At 38.6% G+C, this 18271-nt stretch overlaps 1 protein-coding gene across 4 annotated transcripts in view; it reads left to right on the top strand.

The window, feature by feature from the left end:
• The window catches only part of RASGEF1C (RasGEF domain family member 1C), a 187719-nt gene that overhangs the window by 38058 nt on the left and 131390 nt on the right, over positions 1–18271 (top strand). For all 4 annotated transcript variants that reach the window (XM_074292327.1, XM_074292324.1, XM_074292328.1 and 1 more), the window contains exon 2: positions 15121–15266. The gene's annotated coding sequence lies outside the window, so the exon portion shown is untranslated. The remainder of the gene's footprint in view (positions 1–15120; positions 15267–18271) is intronic.

The following is an 18271-nucleotide window of genomic DNA, read 5'->3' as shown; positions in this document are numbered from 1 at the left end:
TTTAGTTCTGGGATCAGTAGAAAGCAATGCCTGCAGTTGTCTACCTATTTTGTATTTAAAAGAGATAACAAGAACCACTGGGTAAACACAAAATCACCTCATGGGGGAGGGGAAGACAAAATGCTGTTACTGCCAGACTTAGCAGGAGGAGCTATCATCTATTTTCCTTCTCCTTTTCCTAGTTCTCCTCCCCTAGGTTTGAGTCTTCATCTGAACTTTGTATTTTCTTCATAACTGAGAACAGTGTGCCTGTGTAAAGTTGGTGCTTAATAAATACTATGTATATAATAATTTCTACATCCCCTGTAGTCCTAGAAACTCAGTAAGCATGCTGGAGACCTTCCTCAATTCATCCTGACTTTTCAAGGGGCCAATAGTGCTCCCAGGTACTGATCATCTTATCACCTCACATCATTACATAGTGTTCTCTTCCTATCCTAGATGTTCCTGATGACATCTTTTATTCTTATCATACTTTGGAGCTATTTGTTGGTTATATGTTGCAGTCTGAACACACCCATCTTTCACTTCTCTCTTGACCTATTCATTTTCAATTCTTTTTTTGGGAGTGCTTCAGTCTGTATTCAGTCATAATCAGTGTTCTTCTCTGGATACCGATAGGATTTTTCATCATAAGTTTTTCAGAGTAGTCATAGATGACTGAGAATAGCAAAGTCATTGCAGCTGACCATCCCAGAACATTACTATTACTTTGTATACAGTACATTTCACTTTGAGTTCATGAAGGACTTGGCAAGTTTTTTTTTTTTTTTTCTAAGAGCATCCTGCTCATCATTTCCCACAGAACAACAATATTCCATTACAAACATATACCATAGTTTATTTCATTTCTAATTCTTGAGAGACAATTGTTCATGGGAGGAGATGCAGAATTAGATAAGCCTTGGCCCTTGCCCTCATGGAGCTTATAGTCTGGAAATTGGATAATACATTAAGATAATGGAATATTGCAATGCAATTAAGATCAACAATTATAAAGAATACAAAGAAATCAGGGAAGAATTTTATGAAACAATGCGATTTTTTACAAGGCAGAATTTAGAGTAAAGATGCATACAATAATGATGATCCTATGAGAAAAAATAAATGAGTATAGATGTACAAAGAATCCTTATGGGAGGTTGGAGGGATAGAAATAGTATTCTATTTCATTTGAAAGCATGAGTCAATGGAAAGAGGACTGACTTTTGAGGCAGAGGATCCAGATTCAAATTCTATCCTTGAGGCTTACTGTCTTTGTGACCTTGAAAAAGTTACTTAACCCCCATGTGCCTCAGTTTTCCTAATTTGTAAATTTGGACTAGCTTGATTCTTCTCACTCTAGCTCTGTGATTCTCTCATAACTAAAGTAAGTATTGACTAAGCACATTTAGTTGTTGATATTGCTGTTCAATCTGAAAATTTTAAGTGAACATTTAAAAAGAAAACACAACAATAGATATCAAAGGACCTGAGCTGTGACTCTCCCATCATTTGAAGTGATGTTTGAAAATTAAATCACTAAAAATTCATTCATCTTACTACAGGAAGCTGGTGTGTGTGTGTGTGTGTGTGTGTGTGTGTGTGTGTGTGTGTGTGTGTGTGTTTGTGAAAGCATAAAAAGCTGAATGAATTCAGCCTGATTAATGTTTAAGAAAGTCTTGCCAGGCTTTTAACACAGAAAATAAATGAAAGACAGAGAGCCAGGAAATCAATTGAAGTGAAGTGTAGAGGTTTTGTAAAAAATCTGTCCTGGAGAAGCAGCAGCATCAACATCATCTGAAGGCTTCCTGAAAGTGGCCCAGCCTATGATGGGACTTGGAGGAAATGTCTATCTTATCTTATGCCCTCAGATCTGATTCCTAGGATGGACCAGGGCCTTTCTGGGCTGGGGGTAGAGGGGATTATAGGGAATGGACTTTTTGTAATCTGATTTTATCAGCACTTCCCTTTTAGTGCACTGTAACTCATCTGGGTACCTGAAAAGAACTTTTTTTGGTATCGTCTTTTTCCTGTCAATGTTGGGTGAGAAATGGGACTCAGAGAGCAGTGTAGAGGTTAGTCTGCATCACTTGTATTATGCAGCCTCAGTGGAAACAGAAAGGTCACTTAGACATGCTTCTGAATATACTATTGGATCCATTGGACTGGCAGCTATAATCTCTGAGCTGCATCTCAGCTGGCAATGAGCTATGCACACTACAGTATGTAGGCTACTTTAACTGGAATGTAATATGTGTGTGTATATGGATGTGTGTGCATGCATAGGAAAGGGTATTAATGTAAATAGATCTAGAAGAATGGGCCAGTCCAAGTTATAAGATGCTTTAAATGCCAAAACAGAAGAATTTTTGCAGCTTCCTTTAAAAAAAATAATCTTTTGTTTCTACATAATATTTATTTCCAAATATATATATTTATATATTTCCAAATTATAAAATTATACTCTATATGTAATTATTTATACATCTATAATATGTATACCAAATATCCTTCTCTTCTTCCCTCCCTATCAAGTTATTGATTATAATAACTAACATTTATATAGTACCTACTATGTGCCAGACACTGTGCTAAGCTCTTTATAATTATTATAATTTGGGGAGGTAGGTACTATTATGAAACCCATTTTATAGATGACAAAATTGTGGCAGAGGTTAAATAATTTGTCCAGGATCACATAGCTAGTAATGTCTGAGGTCAGATCTGAAGACTCCCTGACTGCCTGCCCATTGCTCTATTCATTGTACCACCTAGCTGATTATTAAAAAGAATCAAAAAAATGAAAGAGAAAAAAAATCCATTCAATAAATTAATCGATATATCAAACAACTCTGATAGTATATGCAATATTTCAAACATATTTTCTTACCTCTACTATAGGGCTGAGTTTGCTCATTATAATTATGATGAATGAATTATCCAGTGTTTTATCACTGTTTTCTTCTGTTTAGGAAAGAGGAAGGAAATAAGCATTTACTAAGTACTTTATGTGCTGGATGCTTTACAATTGTATCTCATTTAAATCTCACAATAGCTCAGAGAGGTGGGCACTGAGAGAGTCAAGGAAACTGAGGTAGGTAGATTAAATGACTGACCAGATATGAATGTTAAGGAATATTATTGTTCTTTAAGAAACGACCAGCAGAATGATTTCAGAAAGGCCTGGAGAGACTTACAGGAACTGATGCTGAGTGAAATGAACAGAACCAGGAGATCATTGTACATGGCAATATCAATATTATAAGATTATCAATTCTGATGGACGTGATTCTTTCCAACAATGAGATGATTGAGGCCAGTTTCAATTATCTTGTGAAGAGGAGAGCCATCTACACTCAGAGAGCTGTGGGAACTGAATGTGGATCATAACATAATATTCTCACTCTTTTTATTGTTATTCACTTGCATTTTGTTTTCTTATTCATTTTCATTCCTTTTAAAATAAATAAATAAATGACCAAGATTACAGTGTCTGAGAATTACAACATCTGAGAACAGATTTGAATTAAATCCTATCTCTCTACCTCTCTAAATCCTATCCTACCTCTGCCTGAATATGCTATAGTCACTGTGTATTTCATTGTCTTGGTTTTGCCTGCTTCACTCTGCCTTGGTTCACATCTTCTCATGCTCCTCTAAATACTTCAGATTCATAATTTCTTATGGCAAGGTAATTATATCTATTCCTCCAAATTGGCCATTGGCTAATTTATTTATCCAGTTATCTAATTTCTTTTCAGTTCTTTGCTGAGCCAGAAGTTAAGACTATTTGGGCATTGTACTTCTTGAGGAATATTGCTAGCAGCCATCAAAGGGGTGTTTTTATTAGAAACTGTAAGTTCTGTGAAGACAAGAAACATGTCTTAATGATCTCTGCATCCCTCTGCCCCATGGTACCAAAAAGGGACTCCCCATAATCTATATCAGGAAATATTCATTGAGTATTTGTTGAATAAAAGCATGGTCCATTCAAGAGGGAAACACAGGAACAGCCTAGTTCATCATTCGTTTTACAAAGGAGGAAACCAAGGCTCAGAAAGAAGTCATTTATTCAAGGTCATACAATGAGTGAGTAGTAGAGCCAGGACTCATAGGACATCTGCCTCTTTGTGTTGAGAAAATTTCTCACTAGCTTTGTGTTAAGAAAATTGAGGCAAAGAGCTAAGCCACTTAACATACTACCTGGTCAAGCATATATTTCCTGAATGAATGAAAACAGATTGAGAGGCTTGTGCAAAGAAGGGAGGGTCTAAATTCTCCAGACTATGAATCTCCATTACCTACACTTTTACCTTCCTAGAATAGGTCCTGGAAGTACTTCATGGTACTGCTTTAGCTGGTGTCCTGCAGATAGTAAATGCTCAGAAAATGCTTGAGCATCTTGTTGCTTGGTCATAATGTTTGGTAATGACTCCAGCTAAAACACCAACGACCAAACTATCCTTTTCAGGATGGATAAAATGAAACAACGTTTTAAAATTTCATTTGTATGTTCACAACATTCATCTAAACTTTTTTTTTCAGCTCCAAATTCTCTCCTTCCTTTCAGCCCCTCCCCCACCTATTGAGAAGGAAAGCAACATGACATCAATTATACATGTGAAACCATGTAAAACATATTATCATATTAACCATGAAATTGGAATTTTTAAGCACCTATAATGTACCAGGCCCTCTACTAAGTGCCAAAGATACAGAGAGAAAAAAGAAAAAAAAAAAGGATAGGGTCTGTCATCCAGGAGCTTGCATTGTGATAATCAGAAACTGATATTTTGGTCAGGGAAGTCAGAGAGATGGTGACTGTCAGCACATCCTTTCCAGCTTTGTTGATTTTATCATTGTTCAGAAAATGGAAGGTGGGGGTGTGTGTGTAGAAGTAGGGGAGCTAGTGCAGTCATCAATAAGACATGAAGATGACCAGAGTGTATCACGGGATATTATTTAGAAATACAAAATGTGGCTGAAGGACCATTGCTATGAGTGCCTGTTTCTGGGACTATTGAGATGATATAGTAGAAAGAGCACTGAGCTCTTGGAGGCGGAAATCCAGATTCTGAGTTCTGGCCCTTCAATTTAGCAACTTTGGGACCTTGGACAACTTGCTTGATTTCTGTAAAATAAGAAATCTGGGCTTGACTTTTTCATGTAATCTGGTCCCAGGAGTTCAAGGTTCTTGAATCCTCATCCTTATCACTTCATGTATCCAATCAGTTGTCATATTTTATTGTTTCTGTCTCTACAACATATCTCACACCTAATCCTTTCACTTTAGCAGGCCCTTACCACCTGGTACTTAAGCTATGCACCCTTTTAATTGATCTCCCTGCCTTAATCAAAAAATACCAAGCATGTCAATTGAAAATGTTGTTTCATCTTTTGAGGCTTTCTTAAATTGGAATCTTTACTATTAAGCATGGTCCCTTCAAGAGGGAAACACAGGAACAGCCTAGTTCATCATTCATTTTACAAAGGAGGAAACCAAGGCTCAGAAAGAAGTCATTTATGAGTCATACAATGAGTGAATAGTAGAGCCAGGACTCATACTGCAGACCATCCTGTACACATCTACCTGGAGGATATTCCTTAAGTACAGGTTTAAGCATGTCCCTTCCCTGCTTAATAAATTCAAACGGCTTATTGTTACCCATATAACAGGGTTTGGTTTTTTTTTTAACCTTTTTGTGTCCTTGTCCCCTTTGGTAGTCTGGTGAAACCCATTGATCACTTTTCAGAATCACATTTTTAATAACTGGAAGGAAATATTAAATTTCAGTCAGAGGTTGGTGAAAATAATGATTTAATTTTTTCCCATCCAAATTCACAGACACCCTGGAAACTATTTACAATTTTCTTGGAATTCAGTGGAACCCAGCTTAAAAACTTTTGCTCTAGGATGCCACTTAATAGCATTTAAAACTCTTTACTACCTAATTCCAACTTACATTTCCAGCCTTAGTAAATACTGTTCTACTTCACATACCCAATATTCCACTCAAATGTTCTTACTCTTTCTTATTACTGAACACTCCCATGATTTCCCATCTCTGTGCTTTTTTATGTTAAAAATGGTAGAAATCTATGTTAAATCCCAATATATGCATACATATTTATGCAATTATCATACCATACAAGAAAAAAAGAGAAGCAAAATAAAATGCAAGCAAACAACAACAAAAAGAGTGAAAATGCTATGTTGTGAACCATACTCAGTTCCCACAGTCCTGTCTCTGGGTATAGATGGCTCTCTACATCACTGAACAATTGTAAATAGTTTGAATCATCTCATTTTTGAAGAGAGCCATGTCCATCAGAATTGATCAGCATATAATCTTGCTGTTGCTGTGTACAATAATCCGTGGTTCTGCTCATTTCACTCAGCATCAGTTCATGTAAGTCTCTCCAGGCCACTCTGAAATCATCCTATTCGTCATTCCTTACAGAACAATAATATTCCATAGCATTCATATGCCACAGTTTATCCAGCCATTGTCTAACTGATGGACATCCATTCAGTTTCCAGTTTCTTGCCACTATAGAAAGGGCCACCACAAACATTTTTGCATATACAGGTCCCTTTCCCTCCTTTCAGATCTCTTTGAGATATAAATATGCCCAGTAGTAACACTGCTGGATCAAAGGGTATGCACAGTTTGATAACTTTTTGAGCATAGTTCCAAATTGCTCTCCAGAATGGTTAGATTCATTCACAGTTCCACTAACAATGTATTAGTGTCCCATTTTTCCCATCCACTCCAATAGTCATCTTTATCTTTTCTTGTCATCTTAGCCAATCTGAACCAATTTGGCTTAGGTAGAATTAATTTTGCATTTCTCTGATCAATAGTGATTTAGAGCATTTTTTCACATGACTAGAAATAATTTAAATTTCTTCATCTGAAAATTGTTCATATTCTTTGACCATTTATCAATTGGAGAATGGCTTGCATTCTTATAAATTTGAGTCAATTCTCTATATATTTTAGAAATGAAACCTTTATCAGAACCTTTGAATGTAAAAATGTTTCCCCAATTTATTACTTCCCTTCTAATCTTGTCTGCATTAGTTTTGTTTGTACAAAACATTTTTAACTTAATATAATCAAAATTATCTATTTTGTGATTAATAATGATTTCTAGTTCTTCTTTGGTCACAAATTCCTTTCTTCTCTACCGATCTAAGAGGTAAACTATCCTATGTTCTTCTAATTTGTTTAAATATCATTCTTTATGTCTAGATGATGAACACATTTCAACCTTATCTAGGTATTTGGTGTTAGGTATGGGTAAATGCCTAGTTTCTACCATACTAGTTTCCAATTTTTCCATCAGTTTTTGTCAAATAATGATTTCTTATCCTAAAATCTGGGGTCTTTGGGTTTATCAAACACTACATTGCTATAGTTATTGACTATTTTGTCTTGTGAACCTAACCTATTCCACTGATTGACCATTCTATTTCTTAGTCAGTACCAAATGGTTTTGACGACCATTGCTTTATAATATAGTTTTAGGTCAGGTACAGCTAGGCCACCTTCATTTGTAATTTTGTTTCATTAGTTCCCTTGAAATTCTTGACCTTTTGTTCTTCCAGATGAATTTTGTTGTTATTTTTTTCTAGGTCAGTAAAATAGTTTCTTGGGAGTTTGATTAGTATAGCACTAAATAAATAGATTAGTTTAGGTAGTATTATCATCTTTATTATATTCACTCAGCCAATCCAAGAGCACTTGATATTTTTCTAGTTGTTTAGATCTGACCTTATTTGTGTGGAAAGTGTTTTGTAATTTTGTTCATATAGTTCCTGACTTACCCTTAGTAGATAGCATCTCTGTGCTTTTGAACTGGCTGTTCCTCATGCCCTTCCTTTTCACCTCCATCTCATAGAATTCCTTTCCTCTCTTAAAATGAAACTCAAGCATCCTCTCCTGCTTCTTGATTTCTGAAGCCCCCAAATGCTAATCCCCTCCCTCCTAAATTACTTTGTATTTATTTGTAATGATCTTCTTTCTATATATTCTTTGTGCACTTATATCCTGTCCCTCCCTCAAGAAAAGATGAGCTTCTTAGGAATAGGAATTATTTCATTCATTATGAATATCCAGTATATTCTTGTGTGTTTTTGTAGGGTTAGTTGTTTTTCAGTTATGTTCGACCCTTTGTGACCCCTTTTGGGGTTTTCTTGGCAAAGATACTGGAGTGGTTTGCCCTTTTCTTCTCCATCTCACTCCTTTTCCAGATGAAGAAACTGAGGTTAGAAAAAGAGTTAAGTCACTTGCCCAGGGTCACACAGCTACTAGTATTTCAGGGTAAATTTGAACTCAGGTCTTCCCAAATCCAGGTCTAGCACTCCATACCACCTAACAACGTGTATTGTATAGTAGGTGCTTAAGAAATACTCATTGATTCAATGATCTCCATTGTCCCTTGTAATTCTAACATTTTTGTGATTCTGAATAAAAAAACAAACAAACCCAAAACTAATGCCTGGTTATTTCCTGTCTCGCTAAGACCAGGATTTGGTTTAGGTAGAAGATTTGGTCCTTGCTTGCAGATGTCAATGCTAATAGAGCAGCTCAGAATTTATCAGTGAATCTCCTGACCTTCTAGCTTCCTGACTTTCAATATGAGCCCTCCAGGTTTTTGCTCCTGGGATAATTTAATTGCTTAGACCTTCCCCGGTGGAGAAATGACTTTGGAACAAGGCCAGGAGTACATTGGACTTCAGGTGGTCCAATCAGGCTAGGAGTCCCATCTCTACCCCCAGCATCTTGTCCTGCCTGAGATCTGGGCAGAATGGCCATGGCCAGTGAAGCTGCCTGTGCTCTGACTCAACGTGTAAGTGGCTTAAATCTTCTGTCATGCATTTTGTAAATTTCATTGTAAAATAACAATCTTTCATAATGACCTGTCAACCTGAATTTAAGATTTTATTTCCCCAAAGCAATTTCAATCTGGCTGCCTGCCTTAATCTCTTGCCCAGTAGGTTGAATTCCCTGGTTGCTGAGAGATTGGAGGAGATACTTAGGAGCTCTGTGACCTTAACAAGTCCATTGACCTTTCTGGGCCTCAGTTTCCCCAAGAGAATGTTGGACTAGATTATCCCTACAGTGCCTCCCAGTTTCTGAAATTCTTACAGCCTTTTCTCTCTGCCCTTCCTCCCACGGAGAGAGAAGCCAAGCTTTATGATTAATGCTTCTCTGGGCGAGACCACATTGGAGAATTGCTAACTACCTTGGGGATCTTCCCATTAAGAAAATGGTACTGTTCAGCCCAGGCCAAGCAGGTGGTGGCTCCTGGGAAGCCAGCAGAGCAGCTTGGCCCGGTGCAACTGGGCTTTGAGCACTCTCTCAGTAAAAGGTCCGGAGTGACAAAGGTATTAATTGCTGGTTGTGTGAATCACATTCCCAGGTTGGGACTCTTCCAGTCACTCAACAGTTGGCACCACTCAGTGTAATTATTTCTTCAGCATCTTCTGTTGTGGTTTGAGTGTTTTTATGTCTCTCCTGGAAGCCAGGCCTTTTATCATCCCCAGCAGCTCTGCCTCTGTCAGCACACCCCGTATTTCTTACTTGACAACATCCTTGTATGGAAATTATTGATGTAGTAAATTAATGTATGAAGTGATTTTGAAAATTCAAGATCAGGTGGCATTCGGAGACCAGATTTACCCTGATTTATGCAGGAAACAGTGTTCCTGCTGGACATGGGATTTACCGACCTGGGGCTGAAGCTGACATTTTGGTAGGTGAAAATAGCTTCAGCCCAAGTTCTAGCTCTGGATAATTCTTTGGGGCCTTTTTTCTTCTCTGGGAAGATGCCCAGCAGAGACAGTCAGTCATCCGCTCTTGTGGGTAGCCAGTGGGTTAGCTCCCCTTTCCTTTTTTTCCTGAGCAGCTCTACAGAAAGAGGCAGCCATATCTCCTGTGGCACAGTAAGTTAATCCCCCTGTCCTCTTTTCCCCCAAGGAATAAGACTGCTTACCACTGTTTCTCTTCCCTGTAGGCAGCTAGGTGCCAAAGTGTTGGATCTGGAGGCAGGTGCTCCTGAGTTAAGATCTTGCCTCAGACATTTCTCAGCTGTGCCACTGTAAGTCACTTGACCTCAGTTTCCTCCTCTGTAAAGTGGGGAAATAACACTTTCCTCCAAGGTGGTCATGAAAATCAAATGAGATAAAATGTAAAGCAGTTGCACACTTTATAATACTTTATAATTGTTAACTATAAGTATTGTTATTATTGAAGAGTTTTGAATCAGAAGGGATTTAAGGCAAGGACTGGCTCTTTTCCTGAGGCTGGTTTGGCAGAGCATCAGGCTGCCCTGAAGCATGGCCATCTGTTTGCCTTCTCTAATATATGCAAACTTTGCCATTCCTCATCAGGTCAAGCATAACCCAGGAGCCACTGAAAGTCAGTTAGGAGGGATCTGAAGGCTCTAGTTCACCTTCCCTCCACCCCCCACAACCTTATCTATTTTACGGGTAGGAAAACTGATACCTAGAGAGAAGTTACTTGTCAAAGGTCACATAGTGGATTTGTAGCTTAGCAAGACCTACAATATGATTTCCCTGCTTTCCTGTCCATCTTTCCATCCTTTCAAGTATTTGTCCATTCACCCCACCCATCCATCTTCCTTTGAAGACCATTTTTTTTTGGTGGGGGGAGCCTACACTCTCTCAAGACGACTCTTTTCTGCTCTATCATTAGGAAATTTCCCCGACATCCACCGTTCTTACTTTCTTTGTATTCCCAGTGCTTATCACTATGCCTGCCACATTGTAAGCATTTGATATATGCTTGTTAATTTGACTTGTTGACTTGAAGCTTAAATTGGCTTCTCTGCAGATTTCTCCACCCATTGCTCTAGTTCTGCCCTCTGGCAGAACAAGTCTAATATTTTCCTGTGCTTGGAGACATTTGTAGTGCCCTGCCCCCCACCTGACTTCTCTTCTGTAACACTAATCTTCCTCTCAAGGAATTTTATATGAACATTTACTATGTTATATAGCATATGTTAGATATATTTACTATATTAAATATTATCATTTAAGATTTTATTATTTTATAATATCTGATACTTAATTCTAATGCCTTTCCTCTGTTGATTATTTCCAATGTATGATGCATAAATCTTATTTGTACACAGCTGATTGTCTCTTGAATTAGACAGTGAGCTCTTTGAGGCAGGGATTGCTTTTTGCCTTTCTTTGTAGTCCCATGATTCAAAAGTGTCTGACTCTTAGTAAAGTGCTTAATGGGAGAAGGACAAACGTACAAATCATCCTGAGACAAGGGAGACTGAGAAGTCCAAATGAAAGGCCCTGGCAAGTTAAGAGAAGAGGAAGAGATTATGTTCCTTTGGGGGAATGGTGGAAAGGATTAGCCCAGGATTTTTCCTTGCCACTCTGCTGATTATATCCTATTCAGGTGGCACCTGAGCAGGCCTGGGTTTTCCGATAATAAGGGTCCAGATGGAAGGGAGAAGTGTAGGAAAAGGATTTTAGTGAGCTATGCCCAGAAAGGCTACCACTTTTGAGAAGAGATGCTTTCTGGTCTACCTCTTCAGAGAAGAAACTGAAGCTAATGATAAGGGCAAAGGTCTTGAAAGTATCTTTTAAAAGATAGACTTTTTCCTATGGATTTTAGAAGCTATGGGAAGCATAAAAATAGGTTTACATATATAGTTAAGGAAAGGAGAAAAAAGCAGGAAACCTACATTTTTTAAAATCGAATTAATAAACAAATAAATGAATAAAGCATTTATTAAATGCTTACTTTGCGCTAGAGATAAAAATATAAAAGTAAGACAGTTCCACATCTCACTTTCTAATGGGGGAGACAATACAAATTAGATTGAAAGGTCATGTGATCCATAAAGGGCAGTAACAAAGCAGATGGCTTTTTAAAATGTCATTTTCATCAACAAAACATCAATTTTGTCGTTGAACTATTTGACAATAGCATTGGTATTGGGTTCAGATCTGCCTCTGATTTTTACTATATGTGTGATCTTGAACAAATTACTTCAGTTACCTGTGCTCTGTTCTTCTTATCTGTTTCAATTAGATAGACTCTGAGATCTCTTCCAGTTCTAGATTTAGCAATTTATTTATGGATATACTTAATAATGTATACAGCATTCTGCACCCATAACTCTCCACCCTCTTTTAAGGAAAGGAGAACACATTGTTTTCTCATCTCTTCTCTGGCAAAGTTGAGCCATCATAATTTGAGAATGTCCAAGCTTTGTTTTAGTGGCCTTTTCACTTTTATTTTTTTGGTAGTCATTGTGTGTTTTCCTGATTCTGTTTTCTTTATATTAGTTTTATGAATCTGTGAAGAATCCTTTGTGTGTGTAGGGCTGACATAATAGCTCCAATGTTACTGTTAACTCTTCTGTAGTCTCAGTGTAGAATGACTGCCATTTTTCATGTTCTAGGACAGCATTGGCTTAGAAGTTATTATTTTTTATTATAGTTTTTATTGACAAAATATATGCATGGGTAATTTTTCAACATTGACCCTTGCAAAAACTTCTGTTCCCATTTTCCCCCTCCTTCCCTTCACCCCTCCCCGAAATAGCAGATAGTCCCATACATGTTAAATATGTTAAAGTATATGTTAAATACAATATAAGTATACATATCCATACAGTTGTTTTGCTACACAAGAACAATTTGATTTAGAAAGAAGGTAAAAATAATCTGGGAAGAAAAGCAAAAATGCAAGCAAACGATAACAGAAAGAGTGTAAATGTTATGTTGTGGTCCATACTCATTTCCCAATGTTCTTTCACTGGGTGTAGTTAGTTCTGTTCATTGCAGATCATTTGGAACTGATTTGGATCCTCTCAATGTTGGAGAGAGCCACATCCCTCAGAAATGATCTGTATATAATACTTTTGTTGAAGTATATAATGATCTTCTGGTTCTGCTCATTTCACTCAGCATCAATTCATGCAAGTCTCTCGAGGCATCTCTGTATTCATCCTGCTGGTCATTTCTTACAGAACAATAATATTCTATAACTTTCATATACCATAATTTACCCAACAATTCTCCAATTGATGGGCATCCGTTCATTTTTCAGTTTCTGGCCACTACAAAAAAGGGCTGCCACAAACATTTTTGCATATACAGGTCCCTTTCCCTTCTTTAATACCTCTTTGGGATATAGTAATGCTGCTGGGTCAAAGGGTATGCACAGTTTGACAACTTTTTGAGCATAGTTCCAAAATGTTCTTCAGAATGGATGGATCCATTCACAATTCTACCAACAATGCATCAGTGTCCCAGTTTCCCCACATCCCCTTCAAGATTTCCTCATTATCTTTTCCTGTCATCTTAGCCAATCTGAGAGGTATATAGTGGAAAGTCAGAATTGTCTTAACTTGCATTTCTCTGATCAATAATGATTTGGAACACCTTTTCATATGGGTAGAAATAGTTTAAATTTTATCATCTGAAAATTGTCTGTTCATATCCTTTGACCATTTATCAACTGGAGCATGGCATAATTTCTTATAAATTTTAGTTAATTCTCTATATATTTTGGAAATGAGGCCTTTATCAGAACAGAAGTTAATATAGTATCTTCTATTTTGTTGTTCAATTATTTTCAGTTGTGTCCAGTTCTTCATGACTCCATTTGGTGTTTCCTTAGCAGATGTACTGGAAGTCATGTACCATTTTTTCAGCTCATTTCATAGATGAGGAAATGAGGCAAAAAGAGTTGAGTGACTTGCCCAGCTAGTAATTATCTGAGGCTGAAACTGAATTCAGATGAATCTTTCTGACTCCTGGACTGGTACTCTATCCACTTTATTCCTCAACTGATGAGATTACTATTCATTAAACTCCCTCCCTTTAAGCCCTAGATAAGGTCATCTCCTCCCTTGAACCTTCCCTTACCCTTTATAGATCCTAAATTTAGAAAGGAACCAGTTCCTTTTGGATAGGTCTTATCCCATATTGGATTGTAAGTTATATGAAAACAAGGTCTGTAAATTATCTATTTTTGTATCCCCAGTATCCAGTATAGGACTGTATACTTAGCAAATTCTCAACAAATATTTCTTGAATTAAATTGGTGCCTGATAGGAGGTAGGACTGTAAACTCTAATTTTTTTTTTTTAATCTTTGATGGGGGACCATATTTAGCTTAATTTGGGAAATAAGAATCACAGACACTGGGCAGTGTTTAGGCAGCAAAGACTTCTGGTTGGATTCATAGTTCAGGAATAAAACAGGAAGCTAAAACAGAACTGATTATCAGGTACCAAACAATCCAAAGTGAGATGATAAGGGAACACTTATGCACCCTCTTTGAATTCAAGTCAGCTGGCTGAATGGACATTCCAGACTTCTAAAAGAATGGACAGTTGTGATGATGGTGATGCTGTTAAAAAATTCTGCAAAAGTTGTAGAGATTGGGATTCATTCTAAAAGACTGGAGCTGGATAAATGCCATCCTGAAAAGAAGGTAAATTCAGAAGAGATAGATCAATGAATTGGATTCCTGCCATGCTATAAAGCATATATTGTTAAAAGTATGTTCTTGAAAACTTAGAAAAGAAAGGGAGATTACTAAAGATTACATTAGTATGGTCCTCATAAGTAGATTCATCAAGCCAGAGTATTACTTAGCTTTATTTTTCATTCATTCATTCATTGGTTTATTTATTTTAATGAAAGTACCAGTCTGGTAAATTAAGGAGATGCTATGTAGTATATATGGATTTCAGCAAGGTATTTGGTAGGAATCTCTCCATGTTACTTCATGACTGAGATGGCAAGATATAGTCTAGAATTTAGCTTCTTAAATTGTGGGTTGATACCCTATACAGGGTCTCATAGGAGTCACAAAATTATAATTTATCACTAAATATTTGATTTGCATACCTATATATCTGGCATATAGATATAAAATTTTCACATAAAAATTTCTTGGGCAAAAAAGGGTCATGAATGGGAAAAGTTCAAGAAGCCCTGGCCTAGGAGACAAAACAATCTTGTGGGTTTAGCGAGGTGAGAGTCCTGGATGTGGGGTCAGAAAGGCCTCAAAGAGCAGTTACAAGCTGGGTTCTGGGTTCCTCAGAATTCATTCTGCTTCCTGGTTGCAGGGATGGCTCAAGCTCTGAACATCTTAAGAGTGACTGGCACGACTCCTTTGGAAGTGGAAGGAAGAAAGAAGTCGGTTTCCACTGGGGGCTCCCCGCCCTTGAGAGGCGCCTGTCATAAGGTGTGAGCACGTCATGCACAGACTGTGGTAAGTAGAATGTTTTTTCTCCTTCTGTACTTTGGGGCTATTTTCGCACACTTCTGTCACACTATCAATGGTGGTGTGATAGATTTTTTTTAAGTGTGAGGTTTTCAGCAGCCAGAATTAGAGCAGGCTCTGAGTGCATCCTGGAATACTTGGGATTTGGACAGAGGACACTTTGTGTTCCACCAAGGCTAGCATATGGTGCCTTAAAGTCTGTGGCTTGGGAGGGCTTAGATGAAATTTTAATAAACTAACATATCATGTGTTAGCAGCAGTTCACATGTGTCTTATTACTTACAAGGTATTCTATTCATAGAATAGAAGCATCATGGTGTAGTGGATAGAGTCCCAGACTTGGAGTCAGGAGAAAACTGGGTTCAAATCCTGCCTTTAAAACTCAAGGGCCTGGGCAAGTAACAACTCCATAGCGACAGAGAGGACTTGTCATAGATGAGCTGTGATTAGCCAGAGATTGGGAAATGATAGAGCCTTCCAGGACGTTCTATTTTCCATCTCTATGGCTCTGCTTGAGCTGTTCTCACATATCTAAAATGCACTCCTTCCCCACCCCCCAACCCTTTATATATCTGTATCTGATTATAAATTTAAAGCTGGAACAGACCTTAGAGATCTAGTCTAATACCTACGTTTTATAGATGTATAACTAAAGTCTAGAAAGGCTAAGTACTTTCCTCAAGATCACATAGGTATAAATATGGAATTTGAATTCACATCCTCCGAGTCCCACTGTGCTACCTCTCCGTCTTAGAGCCTCTAGCTTCCTTTGTGACAGTTGCAGTACTGCCCAGCTGCAGCACCCACAGCTGCAACGCCCTCTCCCCAGCCGTAGGCCCCTTTCCTCCAGAATTACTTTGTATTATTTCGTTTATAACATCGTATATATAAATTATGTGTGTATTTTTGTGTAATACATGTAGTTATATATGTGTTGTTTCCCCTGATGGAGAATATAAGCTCCTGGAGGTCAGGGACTGTTCAATTTATCATATTCTGTATCCCTGGCATGATTCCGGGCACAAAATAGATGCAGATAAATGCTTGTGGATGGGTATTTGCTGCTCCCTTGCAATATTACCCAGTGACATATGGCACAAGTCAGCGAGTGTGATTTTCTCCTCAGAAATGAGGGGTTTGGACTCCCCTCCAGTTCTGACACTATCATTTTGTGATTGGTCTAAAGGGTTAGGCCCTGGGCAAAGGAGCAGGAGTCGGACAGAAAATGGAAGTTTAGGATAGTCCCCATTGCTTTGTTCAAGGCTGAAATCACTCTTGAAGGATTACAGTTTAGACTGCCTGGGATTATCAGGGCATTCTGCTGAAGAGGCAGCGTTGGGTCAGGGTCTTGACGTTTCAGCCGTTTGAGGTAAGGCCGGACGTGATAGAAAACCCAAGCAGCTCGTTTCTTTGCTCTGGCCTCCAATCCCAGAGGCAGGGGAGATTAATCTCCCCTCTGTCAATCTCGCGACTGCAGCCCACACCAGGATAAGCCTGCAGTGCGCTGAATGCTAACCCAGGCGAGGTTCCAGCCGGTGCCTGATGCATTATCAAACGGCAGCGAGCAGCCCGGCTCTATTCGAGCAGTCTCCTCTCCTTGTTTGGCATTTCCAGGTCACTTGCCTTCTCTCTGTCATGGTGTCTGATGCTGCCTCCTGGGAGTATCCCGTAGCACCCGTCTCCACCTCCCCGCATGCAGGAGTGCATGCTAAACACCCTCCTGGCTTCCTCAAACAGAAGGAGCCATTCACAAGTACAGCATGGCCCAGCTGCAGAGTAGAGCTCTGCTGGCCCCAGAGTTTCCAGGTCATACTTGGGGCTCTCCAAAGCTAGTCCTCCAGAGGAAAAACTAATATTGGCACTCCAGGCCCAGGAGGAGCCCTGCCCCCTCCTGGCATCCCACTCATGCTATTTCTGAGCTGCTGTCTGAAGCTTGGGCTAGGGAGCTGTTAGAGGCTTTGAGAGGGTCCCACAGGGGTTTCTCCCACTTTGAGCTACATCTTCCTATGGAAAATAGAGTGTGGAAGAGGTGACAATTTAGTGGATAGAAACATATCCACTAGCAGGAGTATCTGGCTGCAATTGTCTTCTGATGCACTTGGATTCTGTGACCCTGTGGTTGTCAAGTCACTTGGGACTCTAGGTGACTCCAGTTTGGGTTTTCTTGGTAAAGATATTGGAAAGGTTTGCCATTTCCTTCTCCAGCTCATTTTACCTATGAGGAGATTGAGGCAATCAGGGTTAAGTGGCTTGCCCAGGGTCACTCATTTAGTAAATGTCTGAGATTGGATTTGAATTCAGTTCTTCCTGACCACTGGCCTGGCACTCTATCCACTATGCCACCCAGCTGCCTCTGTGAGTTTAGGGAAGTCATTTTACCTCTCAGTGGTAAAGATGACTCTCTAGGTCCATTAAAGATGCAGCATAGTATAGTTAAAAGCACTGTAAAATTAGGGGACCTGGATTCAAATCCTACCTCTGACACTTCTACTTGCTCAACTCTGGACAAGTCATTTAGTGACTCAAGACTGATTTTTCCAACTATGAAATGAAGGCATTGGACTCCATGGCCCCTACAATCTCTTTCCAATCTAGATCTATGATCTTGTGACTTTTACGAGTTTCAGAAGAGCTGCTGGTCTCCACCAGTAGAATGTTTCCTATTGAGAAAAGTTAAATCCTGGTAGACAAAGAAGAAATACAGTACTAAGCCCCCACAGAATCACAGAATGTCAGAACCTGAAAGAACCTTAAAGGCCATCTAATCTCCAGCTCTTTAAACTGTGGGCTGCAACTCCATATGGGTTCTCATAACTGAATATGGGTCACAAAATTATGATTTATTATCAGTAAATGTTAGATTTATGTACCTATTTCATATAGCTCTATACCTGGGGTAATATAAAAATTTCTTGGGCAAAAAGGGGTCATACCCAAAGCATGCAGCTTTGCTCTCTGCTCTTTTCACTTTGCATTTAAGAAGGAAGTAACCA

Source organism: Sminthopsis crassicaudata, chromosome 2 (assembly GCF_048593235.1).
Source record: "Sminthopsis crassicaudata isolate SCR6 chromosome 2, ASM4859323v1, whole genome shotgun sequence".
Taxonomy (NCBI): domain Eukaryota; kingdom Metazoa; phylum Chordata; class Mammalia; order Dasyuromorphia; family Dasyuridae; genus Sminthopsis; species Sminthopsis crassicaudata.
Note: the sequence above shows the minus strand (reverse complement) of the source record. Positions and strands in the feature narration are given on the sequence as shown.